Below are 19167 nucleotides of genomic sequence, written 5' to 3' on the forward strand. Positions count from 1 at the left end.
TAGTTTGGAAAATGTCTTGAAGATTCATCAAACGACGCCAACGTTATGAGCAAAACAAAAAATGTTCTTCCTATGGAAACTTGGCCCTAACTATAACTACCTACACGCCAGTAGGTAATATATATATATATATATATATATATATATATATTCACTGAAAAAACCATAGGTTTCACACACGTTATAGTTAGGAATTAGCATTTAAAAAACCATAGAAATTCAGTGAAAAAACCATAGGTTTCACACATGTTATAGTTAGCTGGACATTTTACTCGTAAAAAACCAATGAAATTGCCCCGTTATAGTTAGTTCAGCTAACTATAACTCGCGCGCCCGCAATGCACTGCTGATGACGTCACATATTACATCACTCATGACATGGTCAGTGACATCACTCATGACATCACTGATGACATATCAAATGACATCACTGATGACATCACTGATGACATCATCCAGTGAATGTGTGTTTTTCTGAAAATTAAATATGTTTTATATATGTATATCTCAAGGTCGATGGAAGAATAAATGGGTATATAAGTGTCTAAATGGATGATTTGTTTTTGAAAAATTGATTGTGTAACTGACTGATTAAGTGTATCATAGTGAATACATGGCTTAGTGAGTAATGTTTAAATATGTAAATATCTGTATCAGTCTCTCACTTTGTGTATAAGTGGCTGCATGGGTTGGTGAGTAGCTACATGGGTGTCTATATAGGTTATTAGTTGGTTTTTTGAGTATCAGTCTGAGTGTCTGCATGGTTCGGTGGGGGGTATTACGTAGTGCATAGGTGCATGAATGAGTGACTCACTGTTTGTATGTGTTGAACACAGCATGTGTGCAGGACTGTATGGGTGGATGAGTGTGTGTATGGGTGTGTTAGTGAGTGAACGACTGTCTCAATAGTGTCTTTATGAGTAACTACATATGTTTTAAACTAGTATATGTGACTATTGGTGTATATATGTGAGTATATGTGAGAGTGAGAGATTGAAAGAGTTCCTGTATGAATAAGTATGTGTTTCTATAAGTGATTGTTTTAAAGACTAAGTATGTGTAAGTTTCCGTAGAAGTAAGTATGGTGGTGTGTGTATAACTGTATATGCAAGTAAATGTATGTTTGATTCTTTATTAGCATGAGTGACTATGTGTGTGAGTAACTCTATGGATGAGTGGCATTGTGTAACAGGATGTATAGGTGTATGAGTACATATGATGAGTGAGTACATGTATGAGTGACTGTATAGGACTGTTGGTGAATGAGTGGATGTGTATGTGGATCTTAGAATTACTGAAGAGGTTGTTGTAACTGGTATTGGTATGTCCATTGTTTTGAAAATTTTAGTCTCTATTTTTGAATGTGTGTATCAAAGCTTATATTAGGGTGAGAGGAGGTCTGCCACTCTATCACAAGGATGATGTCATCAGTGATGTCATCAGTGATGTCATTTGAGATGTCATCAGTGATGTCATGAGTGATGTCACTGACCATGTCATGAGTGATGTAATATGTGACGTCATCAGCAGTGCATTGCGGGCGCGCGAGTTATAGTTAGCTGAACTAACTATAACGGGGCAATTTCATTGGTTTTTTACGAGTAAAATGTCCAGCTAACTATAACATGTGTGAAACCTATGGTTTTTTCACTGAATTTCTATGGTTTTTTAAATGCTAATTCCTAACTATAACGTGTGTGAAACCTATGGTTTTTTCAGTGAATTTCTAAGGTTTTTTAAATGCTAATTCCTAACTATAACGTGTGTGAAACCCATGGTTTTTTCAGTGAATTTGCAAGGTTTTTTAAATGCTAATTCCTAACTATAACGTGTGTGAAACCCATGGTTTTTTCAGTGAATTTGCAAGGTTTTTTAAATGCTAATTTTTATTTTTTTTTTTCATTTTTTTCAAACATATTTTTAATTTAATTTTCTTTCCTTTTATAAAGACTATGCTTAAATTTTTAAAATCCTTAAATATTTTTTTTTAATATATTTTTTAAAATAAACATGTAAAATTTATTTCCAGATTTTTTTTTTTTTTTTTTTTTTTTTTTAGTACGCGTACCGTAAGCTCACGGTAAGCGTACGGTTTACGCAACGTCCGTAATCTATCTACGCTGCTTGCGTATAGTTACGCACTTTGCGTAGCCGCGCGTACTGCGCGTGGGACGCGTGCGCGCTTACGCCACACGCGCACGTTACGCGGAAGTGCCGGGGAGTGACTGTTATGCGCATGCGCGCAAGCGCGTGTCTTTTTTACGCGCACGCGTACTTTTTGCCGTAAGCGTACCGTAAGCGTACCGTAAGCGTACGGTAGGTCATGTGATCATGAAACACAACTTTTGATTGGTTGAAACTACTTTCAGTTCTAGAACTCTCCTACACCACACCCATTCCCCTCATTTCTGCTTGTGATCCCTTGGGAGAAGGAGCTGGTTTGTCTTTGGGATACGATGGCAGAACAGCAGAGCTCTTCTGAGAGTGAGGCTAGCACCAGCAGCACTGTCTTGAGGCAGAGATCGAGGAAACAAAAGCCTTCTTATGTTTGGGATTATTTTACTTTTCCAGAAGGCCAGCAAAAGGTGAATGCACCCTTAGTTACTTGCTGTCTGTGTAAGCGTGTACTTTCTAGAGGTAATCCTGACAGGAAGTATTCCTTTGGGAATCACACCATGAAGAGGCACCTCCAGGATGTACACGGAAGGACACATGGTCATCTTTTTGGAGGTAACTCTTCAGAAAGACGAGCCAGTACATCCACAGCAGCTCAGCCTGGACCATCATCTGCAGGGCTGACTCCTTCCTCTGCAGGTCAGGTGAGCCCTTCATCTGTGGGGGGAGCATCTCCTTCTGCTGGCCCTCTGGAAATTAACCCTCGGTTTGCGAGGGTTGAAGTACGGTGCGCCACTTGTCACGATCTAATTACTTATAGGGAGACCAGTGTTTCCCTAGTGAACAGTAAAATAGATCAGCACACTTGTCGTACCGTCTAATATTCCCAATCTTTCTTTCCTCTGTCCCTGCATGAACACAACGGCTCTTTTAAGAGCCAACCTTACCTTTCATCTATTTTTTACATATGTTTTTTAAAACCTTTTTTTTTTTTTTTTTACCGTACGCGTACGGTGCGCGTACCTTTTTTTTATTTTTTTAAAAAAACACTAAAAATCAATTATCACATTACAAGGTCCTTGAGAGACTACAATTATTATTATTGACTTACCATACTCACTCAAAAAAATATTTATTCATTTGTTTTTTTAAAAAATAGTTTTAAAAATGGTTGTAGTTTTCGAAAATTTTCTATATCGATCTGAAAAAAATGAAAAAAGTATTAATATTTTTTTAACAATTTATAATACAGTATACATATTTACATTTTTTTCCAAAAAATATTTTTGCCTTATTTTTGCTGTTTTCAGAATATATTGCATTTCACTATAAATTGTGAAAGCAATTGCATTCATCATTTTACAGCGGGCAAAAAAAAATAACAATCTCAAAGATTGTATTAAAAAAGCCCAGAATCTCTTCTCACTTAAACTTATCATTACAGAAATGCATATTATTCTAAAAAAATATCATCTAAAAACAATACTTATTTCTTTAAAATACCGTCTGATATGTTTGTTTCAGAAGTATAATCACAATATTATATCTCAAATAACTCCAAAATACATCTGATTTCATTTCCTTTAGGCCAAATAGTATTTTTTTTTTTTTTTTTGGAATAAATTTCCAAGGGAAATCCATTAAAATTCTAAAGTTTAATCTGTCCAGATCTCACCGATTCTCTGTAACATTTTGGTTCCCGAAAATTTTTTGAATAATTTATTTAGTCCACAATAGAATTGCTTACTTTTCCACATGGCCAAATAGTAATTTTTTAATCATTTTTGAAAAAATTTCCAATGGCAGTCCAATAGCATTCCAAAATTTAAAATGTGCAGAAGTTACCGATTATCTCTAAATTATTGGTTTTTCAAAATTGCATTAAAAATTAAAAAAGTCCACATTACAATTGGTTATCTTTCCTTTAGGCCAAATGATAATTTTAAAAATATTTTTTCTACAAAATTGCAATGGTAATCCAGTAAAATGGTAAAATTATTTTGTCCAGATCTTGCCAAGTCTCTCTAAAATTTAGGTTTCAGGAAGATTAGATAGGAATTTGCTAAATCAAAAGGCAAACGTTGTTTGAAAATCAATTGGGAATCATTACACAGTGTCCAGCCTTTTTCACATTTTAGATAAACTGTGTAATGTCCAGAAGTAACAGTAGGTCCATCATGGAAAATTATTGCAACAGTTACAAAAGTTTTTCCTGAAATTGATAATTGCTGTCCTGTAAACTTCTTTATTAAAGTATCCAATTTTGAACCATCAGCTCTACATCGTTGCATCATTAAAATTACATACTGTCCGTATTCCCTTAAAATTAATGTTGAAAACATGTCAGAATTACACTCACCACATTTCATGCTATGATTAGCATCTTTAACTAATTTTGCAAAAGTGACTGTTTTACTCTCTGGCAATGTCAAATAAATAAACCTTTCATTATCAACAATAGAGCCACATATATTATAACAATTATCACAACTATGTTCCCATTTATAAGAGAGACCAAAAAAAATGTCAATGGGAACTCCTTCTTCTTCCACTACCTGAAGAAAATACATCAAAAATTCGTGTGCATCTTGCTGTTCATTTTGAGAAAACTGTGTTCGTCCTGAACATACATCTAAAAGTTTTCTAATATCAGTAGCACTTTCTATTTGAGTTTTATCTTTACTCAGCTTTTGAAAAAGGAGACTCAGCTCTGAACAGAATCTTTTTCCCTGATTTACTATTATCTGCTCTTGCAAACTTTCCAGATAAAATGCAACATTCAGCACTACATTAGCGTAGCAGTTGACACCAGAGCTATTTTCAAAATGACATCCTACAACCTGTTCTTCATTGTCCTTTTTCTTTTTGCTTGCAATTACATCACTCCTCTTTTTTTTCCTCTTCTCTATATCTTCATTACAGATATTCTCATTTCTCCTTTTACGAGAAACTACACGTTTCTCCAACACAGGATACTGACCTAAATGAGGAGCATAGCTTCTTCTTAATCTATTATACTCCTTTACACAGTTTGTATCAGCACTAACTTTTGAGTCATCAAAGTCTATCATGAATAAACCTGATAATGTTTTCACTCGTGACAAAGCTACATATGCCATACCTTCTTTGAACACAGTTGAACCAATGTTCACAAATGCACAATCTACAGTCAATCCTTGAGACTTGTGGATAGTTACAGCATATGCTAGAGAAAACGGAAACTGCTTCCTACGTACATATAAGTCTTTCACAAGCATAAAACGAACTGTACAACGACAAATATCTTTAACTTCATCTATCTGATCAAATTTTATCTGTAAACATTCAATTCCTTCTTTTTTCTGATAATTAATAAAACCCACAACTCTTCCCATCGCTCCATTCACTAAGCCTTTCTCAACATCCAAATTTCTCCTTAAAAATACTCTACAGTTCATGCAAACATATAGATTTTTTTCTAATCCTGCTGTTTTGGAGATGTTCTTCTCTAGTGAGTCCAATTTATTTTTCAGTTTGCCTGTTACTGTGACAGTAATTCTTCCATCCTCAATTTTGTCCACTGCTTCCAATTTCCTGATCTCTTCCTTTTCCAATTTCAAAAGCTCCTCATTAAATATTGAGCATTCACGTAGAGTTGGCATTAAGCAGATGACACTTTTGTTTTCTGCAATATTCTTGTATATTTTCTCTGCAACTATTTCTTCCTTTGGAAATAAATTATGTAGCAGCCGACTCTGTAATGCTTTTTTCCCAACTTCTGTGAGTAGTCCAATTCTGATATCTTTCAGAATACTTCCATATTCTTCATCGTTTGCTTGCCTCATATTAGTTGTAAGTTCCTTGTACTCAAAGAAGGACCAAATATTTGTATTTCCAATGCTTCCCAATGACTTCTTCGTGTCTTCATGTGTCACAGTATTAAACACTGGTTGTCCTTTAACTGGAGTAAGTTGCAAAAGATCCCCAAAAACTATGACGTGTTTTCCACCAAATAACACGTCATAGTCTGTCTTCAAAATTTGCTGCATTCTTAAATGCACAAAGGCAAGCATTAAGTTTGATACCATGCTCACCTCATCAATAATGAGAACTTGCATCTTCTTCAATACTCTTGAAACTTCCAAGGATGCTTCTCCAGTTAGCTTGTTGAATTGTATTTTGTTCTCATGCTCCACTGGTAACATTAGCAAACGATGTAAGGTGATTCCTTTTATGTTATATGCTGCTAACCCAGTTGGAGCAGTAACCACACAAGACAAAGTAGAATCCGTTTTTTGCTTTAGGTAGCTTCTGATGACTTTAATTAGGAAACTTTTTCCAGTGCCAGCTTGTCCGCTTACATACATCCTGATTGGATGAAATGATGTGCATGAGCACTCTTTTTTTTCATGTAGAAATCCGTGATCAATTTTGTTTTTGATCTCTTCATAAATGTGTTGCTGCTCTTGATTCAGTTGTCTTTCCAAATTTTGTAAGTCTATAAATTCTTCTTGAGCTTGATTCATAGCCGTTTCCACTTCATTCATGGCTATTGATGCTTCATTTTCAACGATTGGTTGTCCTAGGGGATCTTGACTGAGTGTTCCAGAACTTTGGCTGTCCTGAGAACTGTCTCTAGCTATTTCTGCTGCAATTGTAGTTTCCTGTTCAATTTCTTCATTTAACATTTGCAGATAAGTTGAGAATGTACTGCATTGTATGCTGTCTTTGCAAGCATTAAAAGAATCTTCATAGCTCTGGAATTCTCCCAGTAGTTCATCCTCTGTACGCCATGGTTTAAACAACTGTAAAAGAGCCAAGTAGTAAAATTCTTTCTTGTCGGTAGTGTCGCAACTCAGCTTCCGGTGATTTATCAAACTTCCTTTGGTTTGCTTCACCAAACATCCTTCTTCACCAACAACTTTATATTTTCCACTGTTGATGTCTTCTGCAGCTTTCCGTGAATAAATGTAGTTCTGCAACACTTCATAGAGACACATGTTCTCCAGATGATGACTTCTCTTGGGATAATATGTGTCCAACATGTTTGTTTTCAATATATCTGTACTTTCTGGGTCATTCTCAGCCAAATATTCAATTTCTCCAACAGATTTCAGTACCCGATTTCTCATTGCTGCAAGGCCTAAACTTGCCCAAATTATTCTTCTTGACTTCGAGTAGAGACTTGCAGAAGATAACCTATCTGAACATTCGTAGGATCCAATTTCTCGATGCGATAACATCTGCAAACTGAAACTGTACAGCTTCTTACTGACGGTCTTCTCGTGAGAAATCTCTTCCCACATTTCCTTCAATTCTGTTTTTTCTGATTTCGTAATGTAAGACGTTACATATCGTGCAACAGCAATGGAATTGTCAGCTACATACTGTATATCCATGTTAGCGTTCCACATGGATAAAATGACTGGGTTGTAGTCATTTATATTTTTTGATTCTTCTTTTCTTTTAAGGTTGTAGGTATTCTTAGGTGATTTTCTTGTGATAGTATGTCTCACAGCTGACATAAAACTGTTGACTCTTCCATTTGAAAGAACAGGTCTAGGAAATCCAAATCTACATTTAGTGTAGTATTTATCTTTGCTCTTGTATTTCCGTCGACAGTATTTTCCACACCGATGACTTTGGAAACGTAGAACTTGCTCCTTTAACTTGTTCTCTTCTGTGCTTTTTGGTATAGCACATGTTGCATATTCTTCAATGTAAGATAACACTGCTTCATCAGTATCTGTTCCAAACTTTGGGGCATCCTTGATCCACAACAGCATATGAATATGAGGAGCACCTCTTGCCTGGTACTCTTTTCTCCAAAAGAAATCTACTACTTCTCCACGAGGTGGATTTTTTTTATTGCAGATGAAGGACATCATAGCCTTAAATCTATGATTGAAATATCTGCAAACATTAACCGGATCCAATGAGCACAGTTCTCCTGCTGTCTTGTATTCGATGTTTTTAATGTTTGAATTGGCCTCTCGTAGAAAATCCAGTAAATCATCCCAAGCGTACTCGGCACAGCTTAGGGTAAGGAACCATGTTGGTGTTCCTAAATTGCGTAACATGCATTTTAGTTCACCATGGCGTCGGTACCAATATTCATTTGTCCCACGCTGACAAGCCATCAGATTGATCAGTTGTGTTTCCAAATGATCATCTCGGTGCTGCACTTTCTCCATAAAATCCTTAGCAGACACATTTTGTAAATGTACTCCACTTTTTAAAATGTGATTTACTGCATAAGACAGTGCAGACAAGTCGCTTTCAAATAAAAGATGGAACAAATAAGGAATACTTTGTCGAAATCTGGGATCTTCAGCATATAGTCTTGTAGTCCGATACTCTGAAGCTGGAATCTGTTCTGGACGTTCATCGTATCGTCCTCCTTTTCCTTTAGGAAACAGCTGGGGAAAACATCGAGCTTCCAAGCTCTCCTCCCATACACTCACGGGATTTCCTTTTGCTTTCTTCATCTGAAAGAGATCAATATTGTCTCCCATAACTTCTTTCGAATGGAGAGGATGTATGCTAAAATGTTCATAAATTTCTTCTTCCTTTGACTTGTCCACTTTTTCAATTTGTCCAGTTGGTGTTTCTGTGTGTTCTTGAAAATCTTCTTCTTCTTCTTCTTCTTCTATATAAATTGATTCATACCATTTGTTATTTTTTTTCAAATACAAATTTGCTCTTTGTACTTTCCGCACATCTACCAGCTCCTGCCAAATCTTCTTATTCTTTGTAGGTACACCATTAACCAGAATAATTAATGGTTCGGTTTCCAAAGTATCCGCATCAATAGTTTCCATATTTTTTTTCAAATCCAAGGGCAAATACACCACTCTACCTTTTAAACCTCTCAGTAAATCTGAAGGAGGTAATTTACCAGTTTTGGGCTCCATACGTACTATGGTCTGGAACGGATGAACACATTGAATGAGTATAGACTCATATGTATTTAATTCAGAAAGTTCAGCAGGAATAGCATCCAATTCTAAATTATTATGTACAGCTCTGGTCGGCATTCTATTTTCCTCTAACTTGTTGTAACAGTATTTACAAATACGATGATCTTCACCCAATTCAAAACAATTTTCAAGAAATATATATGTGGCAAAATCCATCCACTTATAATTATCTTCATTTTCACTCTTTCTGTAGAGATCAACATTCCTAGTTTGTTTTCTATAATGAGTTCTGCGGCAACAAATACAAGTAACATTTGGTCTTTCATTAGAGACTATTGCAAATTTTGTTATGTGATCATTAAATGTGTTACTTACAGAGGGTTCTACATTCTCTTCCACTTCTGCCTCATTTACTGTGTCCTTCTCTGCACTGTTTTGTTCAGGACCAAAGTAACAAAACTGAATTTCATCAACAACCTTCTCTACATCTGATACCGTTCCTCGGAACAGAGCCCTATTCAATTCATTTAACTTTATTGCTGGACTTTTGGCAAAATACAACCGTCTCACAAACTTTCTCATTTCAGTATGATGAACAGCCAGCATCCTAAAATGATGGAAAACACTATTGCACACTTTTCTAGATAGACAAGCAAGAGAATGACCCTGCAAACCAGTATTCTCTCTCACTCTGCATGGATCCAGACTTTGAAGCACCTTAATCTTTTGTTTTACACTTTTTTTACTATATTCTCTTAGAAACTCTCGAAATCTGTCAATAGATTCCTGACGCACAGTGCAAATACTACTACAATTCCAAGTGTACACTGGGGCTTTAGGACGTCTCCCCATTGCCTCATCTGCCATCACTTGTACCTCATCTCTTGGAACCATTATCTCCTTCTCCATTATGCAACCATTTTTTACTTCGTATGAACGACCTCTGGTGTCAACTGCATGCAGCAAACTATTACTTTGAAAATAGCTCTCTTCATTAAAAAAAGGTTCACTACTTGAACTATGCATCCACTTTCCTAAAAACACTTTACAAAAGTTTGTTCTGTTCACTACTCTTTTGCTTTTGCTTTGTGATTTCAGTACATTAACCATTTTATCTAATGTACGCATCCTATTCAAAATTAATATGAATAGTTTCCTTTTTAATTCTAATGCTTTTGCTGCAATGGCTTCAATTTCTTTTTTTCTCTTGTAATATTTTGCCTTTTGCTTATATTTCTTTACATCCTTTATCAAATTGGACATAACTCTTCTCTGAAACATTTTTCTACGTATCTCTTTAAACGCTGTTTTTCTGTTTATGTTAAACTTTTCAATTGCAGAAGGTATATTTGCATTAACTAAATTCTCAATTTTTTGCTGTTCTCTATGTTTTGTTACATTTTTCCGAGGACAGACATTTTGTACATTTTTCTTTGTTTTGAATATTTTGTTAAGAAATTGTTTTTTCTGCTTACCAGAAGATTTTTTCTTTTTCCCAACATGAGCATCTTCTACTAACTTTGGTCCTCCAGTTGTCTTCAAATATAGTTTTTTTTTTAGCGTTTTTTGAACTCGAGATTTTGTAGGCATCTTAAATTTTGTTCACTGTTCTTCAGCAATACCTGAAAAAAACTAAAAAAAAAATCCTTTATTGTATTTAAATATATTACTACATTTGTTTTCACAATAGTCACAAAACAAAATTTCTTTGCCAATTTGAATGCACACAAACTGCTCTTTTTTTTGGGCAAGTGAAAATCTCTTTTACAAACTGTCACATTATGAAACCACTTTTCAGATTTTTTAAAAAGCTCATGTCCACAGTGCTACACTCCAGCAAGGGCAACCAGCCTTAGTGAAGCTCAATGTATTTGCATTACAGACTGAAACCTGAAAACCCCACTCGCTTGTAAATACTTTGCATGACTATACACGGCAAGCACATGGGTGTGTGCTAAGACTCTGCTTCTTCCCCCAAAAATTCGCTCCCCCTTTCCATCTAATGCAACTGTGAAATCACCAGAGCAAGACGCAATAAATCTCTGCCTATAATTCCTCTATGCACACAGAGTCATGTTTTCACATTAGTCCCAAAACGAAATTTCTTTGCCATTTTGAAAGCACACTTACTGCTCTTTTTTTTTTGGGCCGAGTGAAAATCACTTTTACAGACTGACACATTATGAAACCTTTTTTAAAAATTTATTTAATTGCACATGTCCAAGCTGTTTTTTTTTCAGACCACCACCATGTGTATTCTCTGTGTCTGCCTACACTCCAGCAAGGGCAACCAGCCTTAGTGATGCTGAATGTATTTGCATTACAGACTTAAACCTGAAAACCTCACTGGCTTCTAAATACTGTGCATGACTATACATGGCAAGCACATGGGTGTGTGCTAAGCCTCTGCTTCTTCCCCAAAAAATTCGCTCCCCCTTTCCATCTAATGCAACTGTGAAATCACCAGAGCAAGATGCAATAAATCTCTGCCTATAATTCCTCTATGCACACAGAGTCATGTTTTCACATTAGTCCCAAAACGAAATTTCTTTGCCATTTTGAAAGCACACTTACTGCTCTTTTTTTTTCGGGCCGAGTGAAAATCACTTTTACAGACTGACACATTATGAAACCTTTTTTAAAAATTTATTTAATTGCACATGTCCAAGCTGTTTTTTTTTCAGACCACCACCATGTGTATTCTCTGTGTCTGCCTACACTCCAGCAAGGGCAACCAGCCTTAGTGATGCTGAATGTATTTGCATTACAGACTTAAACCTGAAAACCCCACTGGCTTCTAAATACTGTGCATGACTATACACGGCAAGCACATGGGTGTGTGCTAAGCCTCTGCTTCTTCCCCCAAAAATTCGCTCCCCCTTTCCATCTAATGCAACTGTGAAATCACCAGAGCAAGACGCAATAAATCTCTGCCTATAATTCCTCTATGCACACAGAGTCATGTTTTCACATTAGTCCCAAAACGAAATTTCTTTGCCAATTTGAAAGCACACTTACTGCTCTTTTTTTTTCGGGCCAAGTGAAAATCTCTTTTTACAATTTGAAATCACTTTTACAGACTGACACATTATGAAACCACTTTTTTTTCTTTTATTTAAATGCACATGTCCAAGCTGTTTTTTCAGACCACCACCATGTGCATTCTCTGTGACTGCCTACACTCCACCAAGGGCAACCAGCCTTAGTGATGCTGAATGTATTTGCATTACAGACTTAAACCTGAAAACCCCACTGGCTTCTAAATACTGTGCATGACTATACATGGCAAGCACATGGGTGTGTGCTAAGCCTCTGCTTCTTCCCCCAAAAATTCGCTCCCCCTTTCCATCTAATGCAACTGTGAAATCACCACAGCAAGACGCAATAAATCTCTGCCTATAATTCCTCTATGCACACAGAGTCATGTTTTCACATTAGTCCCAAAACGAAATTTCTTTGCCAATTTGAAAGCACACTTACTGCTCTTTTTTTTTAGGGCCAAGTGAAAATCTCTTTTTACAATTTGAAATCACTTTTACAGACTGACACATTATGAAACCACTATTTTTGATTTATTTAATTGCACATGTACAAACTGTTTTTTTTTCAGACCACCACCATGTGCATTCTCTGTGACTGCCTACACTCCACCAAGGGCAACCAGCCTTAGTGATGCTGAATGTATTTGCATTACAGACTTAAACCTGAAAACCCCACTAGCTTCTAAATACTGTGCATGACTATACATGGCAAGCACATGGGTGTGTGCTAAGCCTCTGCTTCTTCCCCCAAAAATTCGCTCCCCCTTTCCATCTAATGCAACTGTGAAATCACCAGAGCAAGACGCAATAAATCTCTGCCTATAATTCCTCTATGCACACAGAGTCATGTTTTCACATTAGTCCTAAAACGAAATTTCTTTGCCAATTTGAAAGCACACTTACTGCTCTTTTTTTTTAGGGCCAAGTGAAAATCTCTTTTTACAATTTGAAATCACTTTTACAGACTGACACATTATGAAACCACTATTTTTGATTTATTTAATTGCACATGTACAAACTGTTTTTTTTTCAGACCACCACCATGTGCATTCTCTGTGACTGCCTACACTCCACCAAGGGCAACCAGCCTTAGTGATGCTGAATGTATTTGCATTACAGACTTAAACCTGAAAACCCCACTGGCTTCTAAATACTGTGCATGACTATACATGGCAAGCACATGGGTGTGTGCTAAGCCTCTGCTTCTTCCCCAAAAAATTCGCTCCCCCTTTCCATCTAATGCAACTGTGAAATCACCAGAGCAAGACGCAATAAATCTCTGCCTATAATTCCTCTATGCACACAGAGTCATGTTTTCACATTAGTCCTAAAACGAAATTTCTTTGCCAATTTGAAAGCACACTTACTGCTCTTTTTTTTTCGGGCCAAGTGAAAATCTCTTTTTACAATTTGAAATCACTTTTACAGACTGACACATTATGAAACCACTTTTTTTTCTTTTATTTAAATGCACATGTCCAAGCTGTTTTTTCAGACCACCACCATGTGCATTCTCTGTGACTGCCTACACTCCACCAAGGGCAACCAGCCTTAGTGATGCTGAATGTATTTGCATTACAGACTTAAACCTGAAAACCCCACTGGCTTCTAAATACTGTGCATGACTATACATGGCAAGCACATGGGTGTGTGCTAAGCCTCTGCTTCTTCCCCCAAAAATTCGCTCCCCCTTTCCATCTAATGCAACTGTGAAATCACCACAGCAAGACGCAATAAATCTCTGCCTATAATTCCTCTATGCACACAGAGTCATGTTTTCACATTAGTCCTAAAACGAAATTTCTTTGCCAATTTGAAAGCACACTTACTGCTCTTTTTTTTTAGGGCCAAGTGAAAATCTCTTTTTACAATTTGAAATCACTTTTACAGACTGACACATTATGAAACCACTATTTTTGATTTATTTAATTGCACGTGTCCAAGCTGTTTTTTTTTCAGACCACCACCATGTGCATTCTCTGTGACTGCCTACACTCCACCAAGGGCAACCAGCCTTAGTGATGCTGAATGTATTTGCATTACAGACTTAAACCTGAAAACCCCACTGGCTTCTAAATACTGTGCATGACTATACATGGCAAGCACATGGGTGTGTGCTAAGCCTCTGCTTCTTCCCCCAAAAATTCGCTCCCCCTTTCCATCTAATGCAACTGTGAAATCACCAGAGCAAGACGCAATAAATCTCTGCCTATAATTCTTCTATGCACACAGAGTCATGTTTTCACATTAGTCCCAAAACGAAATTTCTTTGCCAATTTGAAAGCACACTTATTGCTCTTTTTTTTTCGTGCCAAATGAAAATCTCTTTTTACAATTTGAAATCACTTTTACAGACTGACACATTATGAAACCACTATTTTTGATTTATTTAATTGCACGTGTCCAAGCTGTTTTTTTTTCAGACCACCACCATGTGTATTCTCTGTGTCTGCCTACACTCCAGCAAGGGCAACCAGCCTTAGTGATGCTGAATGTATTTGCATTACAGACTTAAACCTGAAAACCCCACTGGCTTCTTAATACTGTGCATGACTATACACGGCAAGCACATGGGTGTGTGCTAAGCCTCTGCTTCTTCCCCAAAAAATTCGCTCCCCCTTTCCATCTAATGCAACTGTGAAATCACCAGAGCAAGACGCAATAAATCTCTGCCTATAATTCTTCTATGCACACAGAGTCATGTTTTCACATTAGTCCCAAAACGAAATTTCTTTGCCAATTTGAAAGCACACTTACTGCTCTTTTTTTTTTCGGGGCAAGTGTAAATCACTTTTACACACTGACACATTATGAAACCACCATGTGTAACTACAACAAAAACAATTCCCATTTCTATTATTCATTTCTTAAGTTACCACATACATACCCTCTCAAACTGTAAACTCACCTTTAAAATTAGTTAGTTGTGAAAGAAATGTGACACTCAAACAGCAGATTATCAGAGCCAGGATCTCTGTTGTGTTCACCTCTCTCCTCTCAGCAGAACCAGATAATGGCAAACTTTCCCTCTATTTTTCCACACATATACATGTAAGTTTCAAATCTCAGTGCTTCCCCCTTTTTTTCACATGTAATCACACATTTCTATTGGTTGAAAATGAACCCTTTTCCAAAAGTACCCTGCCCCCAACTTGACTTCTGCCTAGTACCCTTCCCCCAACTTGACTTCTGCCTGCTACCATAGCAACAGCTCATGGAACACTGCTGTGTGCAGTTAGGTCAGAAGTTCGACACACAATGTTTCAATTCCACAGAGCAAGAGTGCTTGACTTTTCAAACCTAACAGCAAATCCATAGTACTGTTCTTTGGTTACACATTTTTTTGTACCAATACAAAACATGCTTCTATTAATTTTCACATACAGCCTAGTTTTTATTCTAGAATGGTATGAAACAGCCAATCAGTTCTTTTTGTTTTTAAAAAAATATGTATGCCTCCATTTCCAAACTGTCTTTCTTTTCATATTGCCATTCTACTGAAAGACACCTCCTGAGTGCATCCAGATCTCCTTTGAAGATGTTCACAGTGTGGATTGTAGGGCACAGCTATGTCTTCTGGAGTGAAAAGTTTGCAGAGAAAACAGATATGGTGAGAGACCTTGCTTTGCCAAATGTAGACATTAAATGGATTGGTCAGAGAGGGTTAAAGTGGCACCAATTGATGCCATTGGTGAAATCCTTCATGCAAATCCAACACCCTGACCTCATAATAGTGCACTGTGGTGGCAATGACCTAGGCACTTTGACTGGGGTAGGTCTGGAAATGCTTATGAAGGACACCTTTGCACAACTGTTTTCACTTTTCCCTAAAACTGCCTTTGTGTTTTCCAACATATGCCAAAGGCAAAAATGGAACTGGTCCAATCATTTCTGTCCGCAGATTGACAAAGCAAGAAAGCACGTCAACAAATCTGTTTCTGCTTTCCTCCGTGACTATGGTATGGGTGCCATTTACCACAACAACTTGCGTTATGACATGCAAGACATTTATAGAGGAGATGGTGTGCACTTCAATGATGAAGGGAACAGAGTCTTCCTCTTGAACCTTAGACTCTGCATCGGTACTTACTTGTAGGTACCACTAAAAAAATGACTTCATAAACACAACAGCTCTTTTTAGAGCTCCCTAATTTCTAAACTCTTAAATCTGCTTTTCATTTATTTTTTTTGATTTTTTTTACCGTACGCTTACCGTAAGCTTACCGTACGCGTACCCCGTGATTTTTTTTAAAATCAATAAATGTTTTTTTTGTACTTTTCTGTCCTTCTTTGACCCCCTTACAAATGTTAGGGGGTCTGTAACTCTCCTCATTGCCCCCTTTCCTTGTTTTCACTCTTTTTTTTCAGAGTGAAATACACAAAATGGCGGCCGCCGCTTCCTGGTTTCGGCCGATTCGAATGTTTACTAAGATCTAACAGCCAATCAGAATCGCGCTCGCGCACGCCGCCGTACGCTTACCGTAAGCGTACGGTAAGCATACCGTAAGCGGGCTCAGATATATATATTGATTTAAAGGCTATTTTCTCAGAATCTACTGAACAGATTTACACCAAACCTACAAAAGGCACTTCCTTGACCTAGGGACTACCTCTCTGCCAAATTTTGAGTAATTCTGTTCAGCCGTTCGGGCTGTAGCTCGTTCTAAAGGTCCTATGGAAAAATGCATGGGAAAAACGCGTTTTGGGACCCCCCTTTTATCTCAGCCCCCGCTTGACGGATCCCCCCGAGACTTTCAGGGTAGGAGCGGAGCGTAGCGCCCCACCTATTTTGAGAAATTCGCGAGGATTCGTCGACCGGCGCCAAAGTTATTCAAAATAGAATGTTGAGGTTTTCCTATGGAAACGTGGTCCTAACTATAACTACCTACTGGCGACCGCCAGTAGGTAATATATATATATTATCTACTGGCGGTCGCCAGTAGATAGTTATAGTTAGGACCGAGTTCCCATAGGAAATCTGAAAATTCGATTTTGAATAACTTTGGCGCCGGTTGACTTATCTTCGTGAAATTTTCAAAACTAATGGGGCGCTCTGCTCAGCTCCTACCCTGAAAGTCTCGGGGTGATTCGTCAAGCGGGGGCTGAGAAAAAAGGGGGGTCCCAAAACGCGTTTTCCCCATGCATTTTCCCATAGGACCTTTAGTCGAAGGTACAGCCCGAACGGCTGAACAGAATTACTTGAAATTTGGCAAAGAGGTAGTCCTCAGGTCAGGCATGTGCCTTTTGCATATATGGTGTCAATCTGTTCAGTAGTTCCTGAGAAAATCAAAAGTAAAATCATATATATATATCTGGGCGGAGCCTAACCACTCATCTCACCGTGAGATCTGATTGGCTGTCAGCACTTCATCCAAGAAGTGTTGGCAGCCATCTTGGGACCAATATACATGATAGCACCTCATTAAAAAGCATTGCAGTTAATAGAAGGTTTTAAGACTTTAGTTACATTATAAATCATTTGTTGATGGTACCATACTCATTTTAGGAATTTGGTGTGTTCTATGGTGATTTTACCGTGTGAAAAAGCCTTCTGCTGTGATATCATGAATCATGTTTGAGAGAAAACTATTTTCTCATGCTTTTCCCACAGAGGTTTGGAAGGTGATTTATAAGCTAAACTGAGAGCATATTTTCTGTAAATTCACATTATCTTTCTCAGTCATGTGAGAATGAAGTCTGACATTCTCAGTAAAACATGTACATCCAACAAGGGCAGAGACTGTCAGTTGATTCCTTTGTGTTCTACTGCAGCTTCCCAGAGTGTTCTAAACAACAACTAGAGCGCTAACAGTCCTACTTATGACAAACGTATGGCACACCTGAAGCCATCTTGGTTGGAATAAAGTGGTAACTCTTAAAACATTTAATTTAAAAAGGAACAATACGAGGGTGTTCATTTTGCCATAGAAAGTATGATTAGTGCTGCAGAAAGAAAAATTAGGGCACATTTTGAGTGACTTCTCAAATCCTCTTCTATTTCATTAAAAAATTCTGACATGCAGACTGAAACATGCACTTTCAATACCAGCAGCAGACTTCCCTGGTGAGCAGTAGCTTTAATACAGTGATCTAATAAGCAACTGGAGTGCTAACATTCTGAATTTATGGCAAATGTGTGACACATCTGAATGCCTTCTTGATGGAATCAAAGTAAAAAACTGAAAGTATTTCCTACTGAGGAGACTGTAGTAAATGAGGAAATTAGGAAACATCATAACAAATAAGTCTCCCAAAATGGCCACCAGAGACAAAAGAGCCCAAATGTAGCCCAAATATCACCCAGATGTAGCCCAAGTATAGCCCAATGACAGAATGTCCCAGAGTGTTCTAACGAACAACTAGAGCGCTAACAGTCTTACTTATGACAAAAGTATGGCACACCTAAAGCCATCTTGATTGGATTAAAGTGGTAACACTTAAAACATTTAATTTACAAAGGAACAAAATGAGGGGCTTCATTTTAGCCATAGAAATTATGATTAGTGCTGCAGAAAGATAAATTAGGGCACATTTTGACTTCTCAAACCCTCTTCTATTTCATAAAAAAATTCTGACATGCAGACTGAAACATGCACTTTGAATACCAGCAGCATACTTCCCTGGTGAGCAGTAGCTTTACTACAGTGATCTAATGAGCAACTAGAGTGCTAACATTCAGCATTTATGGCAAATGTGTGACACATCTGAATGCCTTCTTGATGAAACCAAAGTAAAAAACTTAAAGTATTTCCTACTGAGGAGACTGCAGGAAATTAGGAAACTTCATAACAAATAAATCTCCCAAGATGGCCACCAGAGACAAAAGAGCCCAAATGTAGCCCAAATATCACCCAGATGTAGCCCAATTATAGCCCAATGACAGAATGTCCCAGAGTGTTCTAGCGAACAACTAGAGCGCTAACAGTCTTACTTATGACAAAAGAATGGCACACCTGAAGCCATCTTGATTGGAATAAAGTGGTAACACTTAAAACATTTAATTTACAAAGGAACAACATGAGGGGGTTCATTTTGCCATAGAAATTATGATTAGTTCTGCAGAAAGAAAAATTAGGGCACATTTTGACTTCTCAAATCCTCTTCTATTTCAT

Source organism: Triturus cristatus, chromosome 8, assembly GCF_964204655.1.
Source record: "Triturus cristatus chromosome 8, aTriCri1.1, whole genome shotgun sequence".
Classification (NCBI taxonomy): domain Eukaryota; kingdom Metazoa; phylum Chordata; class Amphibia; order Caudata; family Salamandridae; genus Triturus; species Triturus cristatus.